Source organism: Bidens hawaiensis, unplaced genomic scaffold (genome assembly GCF_021521415.1).
Source record: "Bidens hawaiensis isolate Kalapana, Puna unplaced genomic scaffold, B.hawaiensis_p1.1 tig00049250_1, whole genome shotgun sequence".
In the NCBI taxonomy this organism is placed as follows: domain Eukaryota; kingdom Viridiplantae; phylum Streptophyta; class Magnoliopsida; order Asterales; family Asteraceae; genus Bidens; species Bidens hawaiensis.
In genome coordinates, this window is record NW_027498827.1 from 21,191 (window position 1) to 41,398 (window position 20,208).

Genomic DNA, 20,208 nt, shown 5'->3' on the forward strand with positions numbered 1-20,208 from the left:
TAGTCGATTTGTTACTACCCTGATAACAATTTAACTTTTAATTTTCAGAGAGCGCTATTGAAGATCGATCGTGACCTAGGTCTCTGCATAAATGAGAATTATATACGAATTCACATCCTCAGTTGCTTGCTAGTTGGCTCCTTGATAATCCCCAAATTTCACGATTGAACGAAATTTAGGCTTTCAAATTATGATACCTCTTCAAGACCTCCTGCCATTCCTTCTATCTTGAAGGTATCTACAATTTTCCCTATATATATATTTTCTATTTTTACAATTTTAGTGTTCTTTTATTCTGATTCATGATTTTTATATTAGAGCTGTTAATATATATATATATATATATATATATATATATATATATATATATATATATATATATATATATATATATATAATTGCAGTTCACTATTGGAAAATTTTTTATTAATATTTTTATGCACTTGATTTTCTTCTAAAACCTTTGCAGAGGAGTGTATATTTAACTTTTATTGTTTACATTTGATTTTGTGGTCACTGTCATGAAGTATGTAGCAAGAAGGAAAGAAAAATGGGTCAACCCAAAATACTTTTAGTCTAAAATCATCAAACTTATTGCAATTACTCTTTTGAGCCAAGTTCTTTTTTTCTTTCTGACCCGTTAGAGATGACTCATAACACAAATTCAACCCGTTCCATTTTAAACGTATCGAAACTTCCAAATCCTCTTCAATGGCTAATACTTAAATAGTTTATATGACTCATCATTTTTAGTAAACGAGTCAAAAATAGCATTTTCAGTAAACGGGTCAAAGTTGTCAATTTTAGTTAACGTGCCAAAATTATATTTTTAGTAAATGGGTGAAAATTATCATTTTTGAGTTAACGGGTCCAAATTACTAAGTTTGGCGAACTCACAAAATTATCATTTTTTGGTTCTTCAAGATATTTAGTTTTTATTTCCTTTTCAGGGGTTTGAAATTTAAATGATGTAATTTGTAGCATTTAGAAGGATTGTTAGTGAGGTACAATTTAAATAAAATTAACATTCTATCTATATTTATTAGACAAACGAACATAAATGAACTTCATGAGTTCCCGCCGAACAGTTAATTGAATGTTAGGTTGGTTTACAGCCCTAATAATACTAATTAGTTATATGAAGTTCTAATACGTGCCATGAATAATTTCCCTGCAAAAATCACAAGTTACGACTTTATTTTGGGGCAGATTCACTTAAGTCTAAAGGATACACAGGGGCAAAAGTTAAGATGGCTATATTCGATACTGGAATTCGTTCTAATCATCCAAATTTTCGCAACATTAAGGTTTTATTATCTTCATAAATTGGTTAAATTTGCAAGATTTATATAGTAAGAATCTGATATTATGTTTTTACAATAGAACGCACTAATTGGACCAATGAAGATACTTCAAATGATAATATTGGACATGGTACGTTTGTTGCTAGAGTGATTGCTGGTGAAGATGCAGAATGTCTCAGTTTTGCTGGGTATTATGGATTTCTTTCACTATCTGTATTAGCTGGAATCTAAGGTATGGTTTCTTAACTATTCATTTATATTGTGCAGTTTATATTATTTGTGTGTGCATTGACGAAGTTTAATTAAGGCCCGGGGAATACCAATATTAATATATAGTTATTTTTATGGGCAGAATTTATGTCTGTCTATTTTATATTGTTTAATTACATTTATTTTGCAAAAATGTTCTGTTATCAAATAACTACGCTATAATAAAAACATTAAATACAAAACAATCTATCAAACAAATGAAACACATAAACCGATATAGCTAAATATTAAACATATTAACACATACCAAACTAAAACATATAAAACACAATAATGTAGGTTATTTCATAAAATTTTTATTAAGTAGGAGCAATTATAAAACAAATAAAGTACATACCTTTGAAAGTATGTACTTTATTTGTTAGTGTGGATGCCGTAGGTTCGAGCTATATTATGTATTTATTGGTTTTTTGTTAAGATTTTTGTTTCGGGTGCAATCTAAAAATAATGTCATTCTTGATTTCGAATATGCATATCATAGTTTATTTGAGATTTGGTTGTAAATAAAGAAATGAAGATGATTTTATATAAGTTTACGATAATATATCTTCCTTTAACCTTTGTTTTCTTGAAATGATTGCACAGGTAGAGATAATAGTATTTACGATAATTACTTTTATTTTTAAACAGGTTCAGCCGGCAGTTAAGTTTAACCCCTATAGGGGTGGTGGTTTTGTTGTTGTTGAGATCCCAATTACGCCTCGAGCTAAAAGCGTTTTGAAACTCTCGTTGGAGGAAGGCCGTCTACTTGGTATTGCCTACTTTTTATATATGTTTTTTGGTAGATTTTTCTTCAAAAAGCAGTTATTTAGTTTTATTAAGGAAATGTTTGTAACATCCTAAAATATTCTAATATTAAATAAAGAAAGTCGGGCGGTAAATTACTAATTAGTATTAAATAAAGAAAAGTCATGGACTTGGATTAATTAAGATGGATTAAAAGGGTAATGGGCCTTAGGTCCATGGGCTTTAAGGGATATAAATACCCCTTAAACCATCCTAAAACCCTAATCCTCATTTCTTTCCATCTTATTCTCTACACACTCAAAAACACACCACCACACATATACGGCCGCGAGTGAGAAAGGGGTGAAACGGTATCGAGCGAACGTTAGTTTTGGTAGATCTTTGCTATACGAGCCATACACAAGATCTAGAGTCCATAAGCAAGCTAACCGAGACCGAAGAACGCATAAAGGTAAGCCGTTTTACCTTTAAAGTTTACGTTTTTATAAACGTTTAGTCTTGAAACTTGAATCTAGAGTAGGTTGTGTATGAACAAGTATTAAAGTAGCAAACTTGATGATAAAATGAACCTAATGAACCCGTGAGCATAAACGGCTCGTTAAAATGGAACCCTAAGATATAGTTTTGAACGTTTTAATCTTAAAGGTCCAATTTTATGCGCTTTCAGGTTAAGTTTTATCCGAAAATGAACATGAGAACGTTTACGGGTTTGGCTAGTATCATATCCAAGGATTTCACGAAGAAACGGATACGATTAAGGGGTTAGAGCGAACTGTAGTTGCTGCTGGGGAACGTCGCTGCAGCTGGGTTCGCCGAATAAGTTCGCTAGTGTCTAACTTCGCTACCTGCAAGTTCGCTGGTGGCTAACTTCGCTACATGCTAAGTTCGCTTGTCTATAACTTCGCTTGTATATAAGTTCGCTAAATGTTAAATTCGCTTAATATTAAGTTCGCCAAAAGTTAAGTTCGCTGGGAAATGAATTAAAATCCTAGTGATAATGTGTTAAGACAGTTAATGTAAATAAATTTGTTCCAAGCTAACCTGGCAGCTCGACCCCAGCCAGGGGCTCTGCCCCTTGGACTTCTCTAGGGGTTGTGTATGGTATTAATTGTACAGATATGATAATGAAAGGTAAGATAAGGTTTAAGGGTTGCATACCCTAATAATATATGCGAAGGTTAAAGAGTTGCATACCCTAATAATGTATGCGAAGGTTAAAGGGTTGCATACCCTAATAATATATGCGAAGATTATAGGGCGTAATGCTCTTTAAAACGAAAGGTAAGTATATGAAAGAAAGAAAGTGCCAATGTAAGTAAGTATATTATAAACGAAAGTATGAAAGTACGTAGCTATGAATGTATTGTATGTTATGTGATTAACTAGAACTCACTCAGCGTAGCTGACTTTTAGTATGCACGCAGGTGAGTAGAATGAGGCAGCTCGCTTGAGGGGACACGTGGCATTGAATAAGAGGCTGGAATCGGAAGACTCAAGACGTTTAAGTTTAATGTTTTGTTTATTTGAAAGATGAGATGTTTCTTTAAGACAAGTTATGGTTTGATTATGAAATGTTTTATGAAAGTTTTTATATTCCGCGAATGTTTTAATTAACTCTGATATTTAGAACTGTGTTTATGAGTAAATCCAACACCAAATGTAGGGCACCGGTAACAGGGCCTTACAATGTTTTTTTGTCACAGCTATATTAGATCACAACATTAGCTACTCGATTTGCTTTGAGAGGGTGACGGTGTTGCAGCTCGTGTTTTGGAGAATTTAGTGGTGGTCGGCCATGTTAACATTTGCACTCAGGCAAGCCTAATGTTGTTTTTTTTAATTATATTCATTAGTATGTCGTTATTATTTATTAGGGTTAATCATACAGATTTAAAGACGGCTTATTAGAGAAAGATATGAAATCAATCCTAAGCTTTGGTACACTGATGAAGCTGTAGTAGGTGTTGCTGAGCTATCACATCTATATAGAAGGATTGAAGGAACTTATAAGTTATATGTAAATTCTAAGATTACATGTTTGATGAGTTAATTATATGGTTCAGTGATTGGTTTCTACCCAATAAAGCAATCAACTTGATTGATGAAGCCAGATCCCATTTTAAAATTTCAACATGCACAGGTACATTTATCTATTTATACCAGTGGCTTGGGAATATTAATATTAGTAGTTAATTATATGTGTAGATTTTGAGAGACTTAACATGCTTTCTGGCCATTTCAACTCAACCAGAGGACAAGTCCATTTATAAGAGCAGCAGGGGTGTCAAATATCAGAAACACTACTGGTAAGTGTGCTTAAATAAATACTACTTTGGTTGTCTTTATGTGTATATGTTATATTGTCTAATTACATTTACTTTGAAATAAAGTTTCATTAAATATTAAATAACTACAACATAAAAAACATTTAATATCAAACAATCAAAACAAATTGAAAGACATAAACATATATAACTAAAGATTAAGCATATAAATACATACCAAAGTAAAACATATAAAACGCAATAATGTAGCTTATTTATAAAATGCACAGAGAAATAAGGAGCAATCATAAAACAAATAAAGTGCATACCTTTGAAAGTAGTTTGAGAGTAGATGTAAAATTCTTGAAGCTTTAACGCAGAGGACTTAAAATAATCTGGGAATGAAGGCATGTTTACGTTTAGAAATGATTTGAGGGGATTAAACCAAAGAATGCAACCACAAAAGAACATAAAAGAAACCGTAAAAGCATAATAAAAAAATAATATATAAATTGCATACCTATCACTGGAAAAACTTGTTAAAAACTGCTAATTAGGAGTGTGATAATCCTAGTTCGAGAGTTGAAGAAGATGATATAGGTGGTTAGATTGACCTGCCCTATATTAAAGCAACACACCCATCAAAAAAAAGGAACCCACGTTTGTTTGAGTAACTGCTAACATAGATTATATTTGATTTTGTATTTAACATTCAAATAACAAATAAGTTATCTATTTACCTTTTTTATATATTTGTATTTAATTAAAGTTCAAGTAACAAGCATAAGTCATATATTTACCTTTTTTATATATTTTATGTAGCTTCTGGATTAATTTTAAAAATATTTACATATATTTTTATAAGTATCTAAGTTATATATGTCAAAAAATTGGTGTTGATAGTGTTCTTATAGTTGAACATAAGTTTAAAATAAAACATAAATGTATCATATTGTGTAATATCGTAACCATACTTATCAACCCATGATCTCATAACCTCCTAGCATTTTTTGCTTAGAAGTAGGAGAAAATGTAAAGATATAATTTAATTTTATTTTACTTTAACTTGTACACGTATCTATATTATATTTACCTTCACTTCAACATATGGTTTTGCATGTTAAGACTTTTTTAGGGTTTAGTTAATAAAAGATAAAAAATAAATTCATATTTTATTTTTCATATTTATTAGGTGTTACATTTTTATAAATGGTTTAAGGATTTGAGGGAAAGCTATTAAGAAAATGGTTGACAAGAATGCATTGGCAAACAATTTATTTGCAAAAAGGGTCTTGAATTTCTCAAGTTATGATACATAAAGGGCTATTTCGGATAATTTCCATTTTTAATAGTGGTCGATTTGCAAGGTACATCTTCATAGTATTATATATTTAAATTTTAACAAAAGGGGCTTGTTTTGATTTTTTAGCATTTTATAAAATGATATATCTAATCAATGAACGTTTAAATCTTGCATGAGGTTGCAAGATTTAAGATACTATGCCTTAATTGTATAACTCTTGCAACCAACAATGACAATTCCCTAGAACATGAACATGTTTTTACGAAATTAACAGTTTAGAATGTTAGTTTTTTGTTTTTGCATGATGTTTATAATGAACATAATATCCTCAGCATTCATTAAAATTAAGATAAGATATTAAAGTTAACAATATTTCTTTTTTAATATTTAATAAAAGAACAAAGAAATACCCTCAATATTCATTAAAATTAAGATAACATACTAAAGTTAACAAAAGCAAACATGACAAAACATAATTTAAAGCTAAACAAAAGTGAATTTAAAAGAGTTAGCATGAGTAAAGCTAAAAAACAAAGAACATTAATTAAAATAAAGATAACATACCAAAGATAACAAAAGCAAACATACAAAACGTAATTTAAAGCTAAACAAAACTGAACTTAGTAGATCTAAGAGTTAACATGAGTAACTCGGTAAAGCTTCTGGACGGAGACACGGGGTTTTTTGATTTTCATGTTGGGGTTTAAACCCGGCCCAGGTTGATCATGTAGGTTATCAACATCTTGATTGTCGTCAGAGTCATCAACATTAATAATATCACTCCAGCACCATTCTGAAAGGTTTTTGAGTCTCTTGGCCTTTTTTTCAAACCCTTGATACTGTATAGTCAACATTTTTTCAAAACAGCAAATGAGAACAAAAAGAATATAAAAAATGTAGATACCTTTTGATTAGTTCCATGCTGCATATCAGATTTGTAGGGAATGAAATTAAGATCACATGAAATGACCTCAACACAATCAGAATTAGCCTGCACAAAATTGGACATGCAAAAGTTATATTAGGTAAAAAATATAACTTATGAAAGCAAAATTAAGATGAATTATATATTACCTTGTGATCTATTTGTGTTATGCTGAGAATTATCTTCATTATGGTCGAAGGAGATTGAGAAATTGCAGGGTTTTTAAACATCGGATCATGTATATAAATAGTTTTTAATTCAACTTGCATAACAAATAAAATTCTGCCATGTGTCATCCCACTAACCCACTTCTTCAGATTTGAATTACATTGCACAGATTTTTTGCGCCCAAAATTAAAATTTATAGTGGGAATCAAAAAATTTATACAAATGTTGAATTAGTTAATTTTGTTTCTTTTAAAAAATAGACATGTCATTATTATAAAATAATTTATTACATTAAATGTTAACTTATTGTTTTTCTAATTAGTCCAGCTTTTAAATAGTATCAATATAAAACAATTTATTACATTCATTCAAAATATGTAACTGTGAATTAATTTAATGAAAGTTGAGGTTTTTTTATTGTTAAAAAATAGACATGTTAACACGATTTAAGTTGGTGTAGCTTACTTCAATGATGCATAAATGCACGAAGGCACGCTACGAAGATGCTGCTATCATCGGGCGTTTGAATATTGCCAAAATCATTAACGATCTCAGGTTAGTAGTGATATTTTGAAAAGAAGTGTTAAATTGATATTAATAAAAGTTTATGTAATTGCTCAGGTTAGACATGCTAATACGATTTAAGTTGGTGTAGCTTACTTCAATGATGCGTAGTTACACGAAGGCACGCTACGAAGATGCTGCTATCATCGGTCGTTTGAATATTGCCAAAATCATTAACGAGCTTAGGTTAGTAGTGATATTTTGAAAAGAAGTGTTAAATTGATATTAATAAAATTTTATTTGGTATATATTGATATGTAGATAATTTTGTTATTTAACAACTGAATAAGTTTATGTGATCATTGAGTTGATTTTATCTAAGGGTTTTTTCAATTTTAACATATACCACAACCGAATTAGTATTATGTGTATTTTGGTTGGGCAGATTTTGTAATTTCATAATTCATAATGTAAAATAGAACAAGGGGTGTTTATAAACATTTTAAAGGTTTTTATTTGCATATCTAACTTGTACTTTAATGTTTCATTGACTTGTACATTTTAATCTACAAATCTGTTTTGAATTTTTTTTATATCGAAACATCGACAAAAATTAGCACGCCGTAATGGTTGGTTTGGTTTTTTTAAGAACATTATATATTTAAAAATATAGGCGAAAGTAAAAATAAAAGTAATTTTGTCAAATTTGTTGTTAAAAAAGAGGGGTAAAATGTGTAAATATTTCTAAATATTACAAAAGTAAACTAAAATATAAGGTTATATATCGTAAGTTTCAAGGGATATATATTGTAAGTTATATATCGTATGTGTATTTTGGTTGGGCGGATTTTGTAATTTCATAATTCCTAATGTAAAATAGAACAAGGGGTGTTTATAAACATTTTGTAGGTTTTTATTTGCATATCTAACTTGTACTTTAATGCTTCATTGACTTGTACATTTTAATCTACAAATCTGTTTTGAATTTTTTTTATACCGAAACATCGACAAAAATTAGCACGCCGTAATGGTTGGTTCGGTTTTTTTTAAGAACATTATATATTTAAAAATATAGGCGAAAGTAAAAAAAGTAATTTTGTCAAATTTGTTGTTAAAGAAGAGGGGTAAAATGTGTAAATATTTCTAAATATTACAAAAGTAAACTAAAGTATAAGGTTATATATCGTAAGTTTCAAGGGATATATATTGTAAGTTATAGGGGTATATATTGTAATTATAAAATCACAAATTAGAAGTTACGGTTAGTTAACTGTGTAAAGACAAAATTATCCCTAGAATCTTAAATTTTAATGCATTGAGTGTTGTACCTTATGCATTATTTATTGGACCTCTTAAAAATTAAGAGGTCCTTGACTCACTCTTTATATATAGTAGAGATACGCCCAAAACATTAAAGTACACTCCAAACTCACTAACTATCAATACCTATATACAAGACCTAAGCAATAGACATTTTATGCACTAACACTTCAAAACCTGGTGATTGCTTGACATAGATTTCTTCTCTCACTTTACCATACAAAAGCCCAGTCTTCACATCCATCAGATACACTTTGAAGTTCATGTATGAAGCGTAGGCAAGAAAGAGACAAATTGCTTCGAGTATAGCAACAGGAGCATAGACTTCATTGTAATCAAGACATTCACACTGAGAGAAACCTTGAACTACCAATCGTGCCTTATTTCTTATAATCACTCCCTTGTCATCCTTTTTGTTCATGAACAAGCATCTTGTACCTATCGGTTTCTTATTATCCGGCTTTTTAAACAACCTCCACACATTGTTATTCTTGAACTGTAACAACTCATCTTGCATTGCCTCAACCCAGGAGTTTTCCTTTAAAGCTACCTTATAGTCCTTTGGTTCGACATGTAAAATAAAACAAGCAAAAAGACATCAGTGGGATGTGTCCGATTAATGGGTAGTTGGGGTATGTCCTCAACTTGGGTGACTGGTTCCGCTTGATGATAAATTGTTAGGCTCTCAACATGATGGAATATGCGAGGAGCATTGATTAGAACATCAGTGGTTATCTGAACAATGTCAGGTTGATCAACCACATGTTCTTGTGCAATGGGGTCATCCCAAAGATTCTCATAAAATGGAACAGCAACTGCAGGAACATGAGTGGATGCAGTGTTATCAGATTCACCAGCAATGGGTTCCTCAGCAGAAACAACTAGTACACTATCATTTGAAGAGGGAGGTGTGGGAACAGATTCTACCACACTTGGTGATGCTTGAACATTTATCGTGGGTTCAGTCTGAACATGTTCCACATTGTCAGCTAACAGATACGAGTCATCTGAGTCAAATTCAGATGCATCTTCAACGGCTACTAGATCAGTTGAATCAGCGAATTAAGGAGCATGATTATTGACTACTAGATTATTAGCAGCTGGAGGAGGGACTGCAGGCGGTACATATCCGTTTGAAGGGCCAGCCGATAGATTGACATCAGACAAGCTATTGACAAGAGTTTGAATCAACAGCGGTTCGGGCAAAGAACTTGAGTACTGGTTGATGGTGGGATAGACATGCCACGAAACTGATTGAATAGGTAGTCATAGTCAAACAACCATTTGGGTCCCGTGCGAGCATCAATTGCATTAAGCTCTTGCCAGTCAACGTTGAAGGATTCCACAATCACCTTAGTCTTCTTGTTGTAGACACAATAACCGATTTTGCTGGGAGCATATCTAACAAAGTAACACTCATCGGCCTTTTCAGCATACTTAGGATCTGGGTGAGCACATGTATGGAGCAAAGTGCATGGACATCCAAAGGTATTGAAGTAGTTGACATGCGGCTTAGTCTTGTAGTAGACTTCAAAGGGATTTTTCTTCAAGCGCTAGTTGATTATCACTCGGTTTTGTATGAAGCATGCAACATTGATGGCTTTACCCCAAAAGAACAATGGAAGTTTGGAATTTGGCAGCATTGTTCTTGCACCTTCGATTAGTGTACGATTGCGAGATATAGCTACCCTATTCTGTTGTGGAGTGTACAGAGCGCTGAACTGGGATTCTATTCCATTTGAATGACAAGTCATCCACAGCTTTGTTGCAAAACTCAGTCACATTGTCACTTCTAATACACTTTACTTTCTTGTCAGTCTGCCTCTCCACAAGAGTAATGAATTTGATAAAAAAAACTGAGCGGTATCATCCTTGTGCTCTAAAAGGAAAGTCCATCTAAAACGAGAAAAATCATCAGTAATCACAAGACAATGGGCTTTTCGGCCAATTGCCGAAGGATGAATAGGTACAAATAAATCCATATGCAACATTTGAAGAATGGAATCTATGCTATTGACAGTCTTAGGCCTGTGAGGGAGCTTGTGTTGCATGCATTTGGAGCACGAAAGAGATTGTTCAATGCAAGAAAAAGTTTTGACAGGCAATCCCCTCACATGCTTTCCTTTGACCAGTTTGTTTAAATTCTTAAAATTTACATGACCAAGACTTCTATGCCATAGAGATGAGTCGTTCTCTGAGGCCTTAGATATTAAACATAAAGTGGTCTTACGTGAGTAAGAGCTATTCATGTCCAATTTATAAGCATCATTATGCCTCTGAGTACGCCTCAAAATCCATTCTTTTGGGACTTTGAAACCTGGTTTTAAGATCAAACATTCATTTTTCGTAAATGCAGTGGAGTACTGTCGATCACATATCTGTAAGACACTGAGCATGTTGTGGTTAAGCTGTTCCACAAGATTTACATCATCAAACGTCATAACCCCGTTTGATACTTTTCCTCTCTTTGTGATATTTCCACCCATGTCACCGGCAAATGAAATGTGTCCACCGTCGAACGGGTGAGCGTCATACAGTAAGGACTCTTCTTGACTGACCCTACACACATTAGCAACTAATTAGACATGGGTTCCCGAGACGTAGTTGTCTTGGGAAAGTCAACCACAAAGTTACCAAATTTTATTATATTTTCTGAAATTATGAAGTAATGAGGTGTATGAGAATCAAATGAACAATATTTAGGAACCCGTGCAAATGCATGCTTCTTGTTTTTAGAAGACCTTTTGGACCGTCTTCTTCAAGGTTTTAAAACAAGATCCTCAAATCTCTCGATCTTTGGACTGCTTTTCCCATTTCCTTTTGGTGGGTTCTTCGACTTTGAGAAACCACTTCCGTACGATTACGCTAACGAATAATATGATTACAATTTGAATCTAGTCACTAGATATGATCTGGTGATTAGGTATCGCTTGAATACGTTTAAGGCTAGTGTGTGAATGCAGATTTTGGCAGCAAAACGAGAGGAATTCAGTAAGGATAAACACTACTTTATAATTAATAAGTTACAGGGTATACATAGATGACAATGTCATTCATTATACATCACGTAACGAATGGACACCATTCGTCATCATTCCCTAAACAATACATTAAGACAGACAGATGACTCATTCGTTGTCCTCATTCGTTAAACAACCTTAACAAATGGACAAACCTCAATACATATGAGCTCATTCGTTATACATCACATAACGAATGGCTTATTTACATTAATGAATGTACCCAGGTACATTTCGCAAAATACCCTTATACATTACAAGACCAAATACATTACAATACAAATACCGAGACGACAAAACGTGTGCTAACAAACTTCCGCTCGTCTTGAGCTCTTTGTCTTGATAATTTGAAGTGCTTGGTTTTCCAGTCGGCACAACTATGAATCCCTAACGCATGGCAATCACGTACCACAGGCTGAAATTGCATAGCGAGATCATAGTCTTTCATCTCAGGCCACCTGATCCGATTGTTGAATAACACGTCGTTATCAGATTCAGATAAGTTAACCAACCATATCGGGTCAATTACATGTATGAACTCCGTCTTCAACCCTGATCCAAGAACTATCAAAGCTTCACCAGTACGGTTATCATAGTACCACCGATTCAGTTTCTTGTAAAGACTTTGAGGAAAAGTCTTAATAGGCACTCGCTTTAATGTATGCGACGGTCTTACCTTAAGCATAAGCTTCCCACAACCAGTCCTCGGGTCAATCTCATCAATATACTTTCGAGTTGGAACTTGAGGCTTGAAAAAATTAAATCTGTGAAGTACCTCATATTATAAATGCGTGTAGAACCAATCCGACATCTGGCTTCGACCACGATTCATGAACGGTCTATTGGCCAGTGTACGTACATCCCATCTTGGTAAAGTATGATCATCGTCAATATGTTGGAAATATGAATACAGTGCTCCCACTTGATAATACAAACCTTCAGTTCCGAATCATATAGCCACGAGACTATATCACCCTTCACCGTCTTTAAAGCTTTAAACTTAGTCACCTGATGAGCAGTAGCACGAGCTTTCATCTGGTTGTCATCTTCATGCTCAGCATACCTTAGAACATCAATAAGCTTTGACAAACGAGCCTTATTGTGTCCGAACATACCCTCGAATACATTATCATCTGAATACTTCGATCCAGACCCAACTTCCATACTTTATCTTTCTTTTTCTTCGTACTTAGACGTTCTTCAGCCGTTTAAACATGTTCAGTCGTGAAGAATGGAATTCCTTCATCTATATTATTATTATTTGTATATAGATTTGGGTATTCCTCGGTTGTCATATCTTCAACTTCTACTTCGTCATATTCAAATGACGTATTCCTAGACGAAATACTCGTATTGAAACGTACTTCATCATCATCAACAACCTCTACATCCTCTTCGTTCTCCAACTCTTCGTCATTCAACCCGAGCAACAAAGCAGTTTGTTCTTTTGACAATGAACAATCCACAAACTCGCGTTCCTCGATCTCGTCCGCATTAACCATACTCATCACAATCGCTTTCTCATTATCATTAAGTAATATCATATTTTCTTTCACAGACTCAATCGGCTGCACATTAGTAGTATTCTGACATACTACTAACTGCTTGTCTAAACCTTCAACACCCGCATTACTACCAAAAGCACCAGTCTTTGGTTGCTACTTACCACCACTCGCTTTTGCTAAGGGGTCTTTATCATCGTCATTTCCTTTCAGCTTATTTAACATATCCTCTTTGCAAGTCAGCTGAAGGATGATCTCGTCCTGTTTCTTGATCTTCTTCCCCTGAGTAGTAACCAACGCCTGCAACTCTCAGTTTTCACATTGGCAATACGAGATGTAACTAACCATCTTCCGCTGATCCAAACACATATGCTCTTGGAATTGACAATCAACGTCCATTTGGTTTTCCTATAAATGTACCAAGTTCAACAACTAGAACATTTGTTGTTGAAGTGGCATATTGTGAAAGGACGAAGGAGTCAGCTGCATAGGTCCCGTTGGACGGTTAAATGACATGAACGAAAAGTTTGCAGGTTGTATAGCCATCCACGTAGGACTTGTAACAGAAGTAGCAAGCTGAGGAGTCGGCGTCGGTGACAAAACAGTGTGTGGAATTGATGCGAACCTCGAATCTAATGATACAATCGTTGATAATGTAACTACCTGAGTACTATCAGGAGTAGTAGCCACCAGTGCTTGCTGCGGTGATACATTAGCAGTCGATCTTGGCACAAAGTCACCAATCTCTACACCATCACCCCTACGGATTCTGGTCTTCACAGGCTTATCAGATACCTTCGCCTTACCTTTACGTTTACGTTACCCAACCCGTTTTTATAATCGGGAAATTTTATCAATAAAAATATTGCGTTTATCAAGAAAATATTATTTTATTCTTAATTGTTTATTATATATATATATATATATATATTATATAAATTAACTTCGAAAATATACAATTTTTAGCCTAAAAATACTTTAACACTATTATGTTTCCACTTCATTAGTTAAGGGTCTGATTTGCAAATATGTATTATATTATTTCTTAACCCTTTTACCTAATAACCCAAACCCATATTCATGATCGGAACCCGTACCCAATGACCCGTTTGTTTTGCTTGAACCACAATCCTCGCATCTAACATGGAATTGATTTGGGATTCTTGATCTTCATACTATATTCGGCCTAACCAACACCATGTATTAGGAAACAAGATCAAAATGTATACGTATTGATTGTTTAAACAAGATCAATTATCAGTATACAATATAACAAACATTATAATCCAATTAAACACGACTGTACCATCCTTATACCATCGCCAACCAAACCCCCAATACTAGTTTGATTATCGTAGCCTGCATGTATCTGTTCTTCATCATGTTCTGGCCGTCGGTTCCTTTGCGCTGTTCTTGATCTGAGCTAACTCGTTTAAGGTAATTAATTAGTGTAACCAGTTCGTCTTTACTCATTAACCAATTACCCTAACATTAATTGATCCATTGTATAACAGTTTATTGGTTTGATCGATCAAGGGTTTTTGTATATTTCTGGTTATCTTTGCTGCCTATTTATAACTAACAGATTCCGTCTTCAAACCATCTAACACCCTAGCGTAGTTGGCTAGGGTGTGGACGTATAGTGGCTAGACGAACTGGGGCGCAGGTTCGAGCCTTGCCCCAGCCGTCTGGTAGGTTATTCTTTTAAGCATCAACATTAACTATAATATATATGTATTATTAAATCTTTAAAACATATTATCAATATCACAAATGTAATAAATGATCAATATTTTGTTAACACCGACACCTTAACTAATCGTTTTCCGAACTTTGGTTAAACACCATACACACACACACACACACACACACACATATATATATATATATATATATATATATATATATATATATATATATGATTAGGATCATGTGAGAACTATTTTGAAATTGAGAACTTTAAGAACCATTGTGGACCAATAGAAAAATCTTTTTTTTTTAAAGTAAAAAAATTTATAAGAAAAAAAAAAGCGAAAAGAAAAAAAGTAAAAAACCACAAATTTTTATTTTTCATCATGGTTTCATAAAAAAATTAAAAAATATCGTTTTAGAAAAATTATATACACATATATATATATAATACGTATTTTTTTAATTTTATACAAGTTATTCTTTATACATATATGTACAATTAAGATAAATGATAATGCACATATGTGTACATTATGTAAATCGAGATTAAATACATTGTGTATAATTAAGGTTTTTTTTATGAAACCGGGATGAAAAATAAAAGTTTTTGGTTTTTTTACTTTTTAAAAATTTTCGTTTTGTTTTTGTTTGTATAATTTTTTTAAAAAATATTTTTTAAATACTTTTTTTATGGCTCAAAATGGTTCTCAAAGTTCTCAATTTTTAAAGGGTTCTCTTAAGATCCTCACCCATATATATATATAAATATATATATATATATATATATAATAGATATTTAAAACATGTTAAGGTTTTTAGTATTAAAATATTTAAAACTTTAATTTAGAATATATATTTAAAATTAATCTCGTTAATTCACGTATAAAAAGTAAAGTTTAAGTATTTTATAAAGATCATATTTTATATAAATATTACTATTTATTGTTTACTATCTATTATTTACAACAAAATTTAATAAGAAATCTTTATTAATAATAAAAATATATTTAATGCATTTTTAAGTAATATATAAAAGCAAATCTCTTTATGTAAACTATAAAAATCTTTATAAATATTTGGTTAAGTATTTTTATGTATTTTAAATAATTAAAATCATATTATTTATGATAAATCTTTGTTAAATAAAAGTGATAATAAAACTGATGATAAATTAAAGTAATATATAACTTTCGCAAGAACACAACGATCATCATCCCGAACCTCTAACTAGTTTTAGATTCGTGGTTGAATTCATATTTAATTTCCGTAATTATTATAACTTAAGAGTTCGTCGTTGATATACCTCATCGAGTGTGACGTTATCAATTACCATTCTTGTCGCACTTATTCCTCTGATTTGCTAAGGTGAGTAATCACTTCCCTTCTTTTTACTTATTTTTAAATCTTTTTGGGGACTTATGCGTACCTATAATTCAACTACATTTTATATCTTTTTATCAATAGCAAACTGTGATCTTTGTGTGTGTATCAGTTAAATGTTTATATGCTACATGTTTATTTGCTTACTTCCTTTAATTACCGCATTCGGAGAGGTCCATCATAATCACATAATATTATGATCATACGAACGTCGTAGTAGCAAACGTCTGCCGTATGAGAATGGTTTTACCGACACCTATTACTTGCTCATTTTCTTTGATTGTTTATACTCACAGATAACGGTTTTGCTCTTGATTATATATTATTATATTCATTATTATAGCTCATTATTTTTGTGCTCTTAAACTGGTGATCTACTCACTCAACATGTGTTGTTGACAAACCTATATATTTTGTACGCATTTGCAGGTTATTATTGGATTGTTTATCAAGGTGAAGAACACGCAGCGAAGACCATTAGGATTAAAACTTATTCAATAATTATATGATCTTGTTTTGTAATTTCTTTATAATTCCAATCAATCAATCAATCATACCCAGTAAAATCCCACCGACAGCAGAGCTATAGGTAGGGTCTGGGGAGGGTGGGATGTAGGCACACCGTACCTCTATCCAAAGGAATAAAGAGGTGGCTTCCAGAGAGACCCTCGGCTCTAAGAACATGTGTATGAAGCAAAAAAAGGAAATCAAAGTTTAACAGTTATATAAAAACTACTACTAATTATAATAATATTAATAAAAAGGTCACAGTTTAACCGCAATATAAAAGCTAATAATAATAATAATAAAGTATGTAAGGGAAATACCATTATGGTATGTGACCTAAATAAGTTAAGTCTAAGCCCTAAGGTATTCAATTCTCTCTAAAAATCCTTAACTTTAATTCTACTTCTCCACGAATTCCTATCCTCAACCATGTCCTCGGAGAGGTTTAGGTCTATCAAATCATGCCTAATCCTCTCATCCCAAGTCAATTTCGGTCGTCCTCTACCCCTCCTCCCCTCTATAGTAATGTTTTCTACGGATCTAACAGGATTCGTCGTCTGTCTTCTCTTTACATGTCCAAACCATCTCAATCTCCACTCTCTTATCTTGTCTGCTATGTTCACCACCCCTAATCTCTCGCGAAGCACAACGTTTCTTATTCTGTCTAGCCTTGTGTGCCCACACATCCAACGTAGCATTCTCATTTCTGCTACCTCCATCTTCCGCACTTGTGCCTTCTTGATGGCCCAACAATCTGTTCCATATAGCATTGCAGGTCTAACTGCCACCCTATAGAATTTTCCCTTCAGATTAGTCGGGAAACTCTTGTCGCATAATATACCTGTGGCTGCTTTCCATCTACACCATCCTACCTGAACTCGGTGGGTCACATCACTGTCTAATTCCCCATCGCTCTGTACAAATGATCCTAAATACTTGAACTTCGTTACCTGCGGGACCACCTGCCCTTCAATTGTGATGTGTGCGTCTTCACTGTCGTTTATCTCACCAAAATCACAGTGTAGGTACTCCGTCTTAGATCGGCTAATCTTTAAACCTTTTGTCTCTAAGGTTGTTCGCCACTCCTCAAGCCTCATGTTTAGATCTTGTTTTTTCTCAGCAAGTAACACAATATCGTCTGCGAACATCATGCACCACGGGAGAGTCCCCTGAATCGACCTTGACAACTCATCCAAGACTACTGCAAAAAGAAACGGGCTCAACGCTGACCCCTGGTGAAGACCTACCTCTACAGGAAAGAAATCAGTATCCCCCACTGGCGCACGGACACTTGTTTCACTCCTGGTATACATATCCATAATTATCTCTATGTATTTCCTGGGCACTCTTCTACCCTCCAAGCACTCCCAGAGCACCTGTCGTGGCACACTGTCGTAGGCCTTTTCTAGGTCAATAAACACCATATGTAGATCACGCTTCTTCTCCCTATACTTTTCCATTAATCTTCTTATAAGGTGTATTGCCTCTGTGGTGGAACGCCCCGGCATGAAGCCAAATTGGTTGACCGTAACCTGAGTTTCTCGTCTAAGTCTAACCTCAATCACTCTTTCCCATAGCTTCATAGTATGACTAAGTAGTTTGATTCCTCGATAGTTACCACAACATTGGGCGTCTCCTTTGTTCTTATAGATAGGAACTACAATGCTGCTCCTCCACTGGTCTGGCATCTTACCTGATTTGAGAATACTATTGAACAGAGTAGTTAACCACATGACTCCTTCCTCCCCCAGACACTTCCGCACCTCGATGGGTATGTTGTCTGGGCCAACCGCCTTAGACCTTCCCATCCTCCTAAGTGCGTCCTTCACCTCTTCTCGTGTGATCCGTCGGCAGTAGCAGTTATTCGATTGTTGTCGATGAAAGTTTGTGTTGTCATGTTCTTCTTGGTAAGCTCTCCCATTGTTAAAAAGATTGTGGAAGTAGGTTTGCCATCTTAGCTTGATGTCCTGCTCCTTGACCAGTACATGCCCATCTGTATCCTTTATGAACTTCACCGGTCCTAGATCTTGCCTTCTACGCTCCCTGGCTTTGGCAATCTTAAACATAGCATGTTCCCCCTCTTTTGTTTCTAGACTTTCATACATCCGTTTAAAGGCCGCCTTCTTTGCTTCCGCCACTGCCTTCTTTGCCTATATCTTGGCCGTTTTGTAGTTGTCCCTCAAATCCACTCGCTCCTCCTCATTCGTGCACCTCATTAGCTCCCTAAAACATCCTTGTTTGTCCCTTATCTTGTCTTGCACTGCGTCATTCCACCACCAAGACTCCTTATGCCCACTTGACTTTCCTGTTGTGACCCCGAGAGTCTCCTTTGCTACTTGGATGATCTTTGTCTCCATAGCTTCCCATATATGAGTTGAGTCCCCATTTAGTCGAGCCCGCGTATGCAGTATGAGTTTATCCTTAAACAGAAGGAGATTTTCGTCCTTCAAATTTCCCCATCGAATTCTCGGTGTACCTTTCTTCTCTCGAACAGTCAGCTTATTTCTGAAGGCTATATCAGTCACTAGTAGTCGATGTTGAGTCACAACTGCCTCCCCAGGTATGACTTTGCAGTCCTTCCACCAACGTCGGTCTCCTCGCCTCATCAAAAGGTAGTCAATTTGCGTGTCGCGTCCGCCACTGCTAAAAGTGATTAAATGAGAATCTCGTTTCCTAAAAAAAGAATTTATAATACCTAGGTCATGTGCCACCGCAAACTCTAGAAGATCTGTTCCAGTCTCATTCCTATCACCAAAACCGAAACCCCCATGTACGCCTTGAAAACCATCGTTAGCCTTACCAATGTGTCCATTAAAATCACCTCCTATGCAAATCCTCTCCCCCTAGGTATGCCCCCTACCACTGCGTCTAGGCAATCCCAAAATTCTCTCTTTTCCTGATCCCCTAGGCCTACATGAGGCGCGTAGGCGGAGACTACTGCCACTACTTCCTCTCCTAGTACTAATTTCAACACCATAATCCTGTCATTATGTCTTATTACCTCCACCACACTAGTGTGTATTTCCTTAGCCACTAGAAACCCCACTCCATTCCTAGCTCCATCAGACCCCGAGTACCACAACTTATACCCATTACACTCAGCCCCTCTATGTCCTTTCCACTTAGTCTCCTGGAGGCATGCTATCTGAACCCTACGTCTTTTAAGCACATCTACCAATTCTAACAACTTACCATTTAATGTTCCTACATTCCAAGAAGCCAAACGCAATATACGCTCCCTATCTTTACTCTTTCCTACACCCCTCGATTCAGGACATGGTCTCAGGTAATAGTCATGGTTC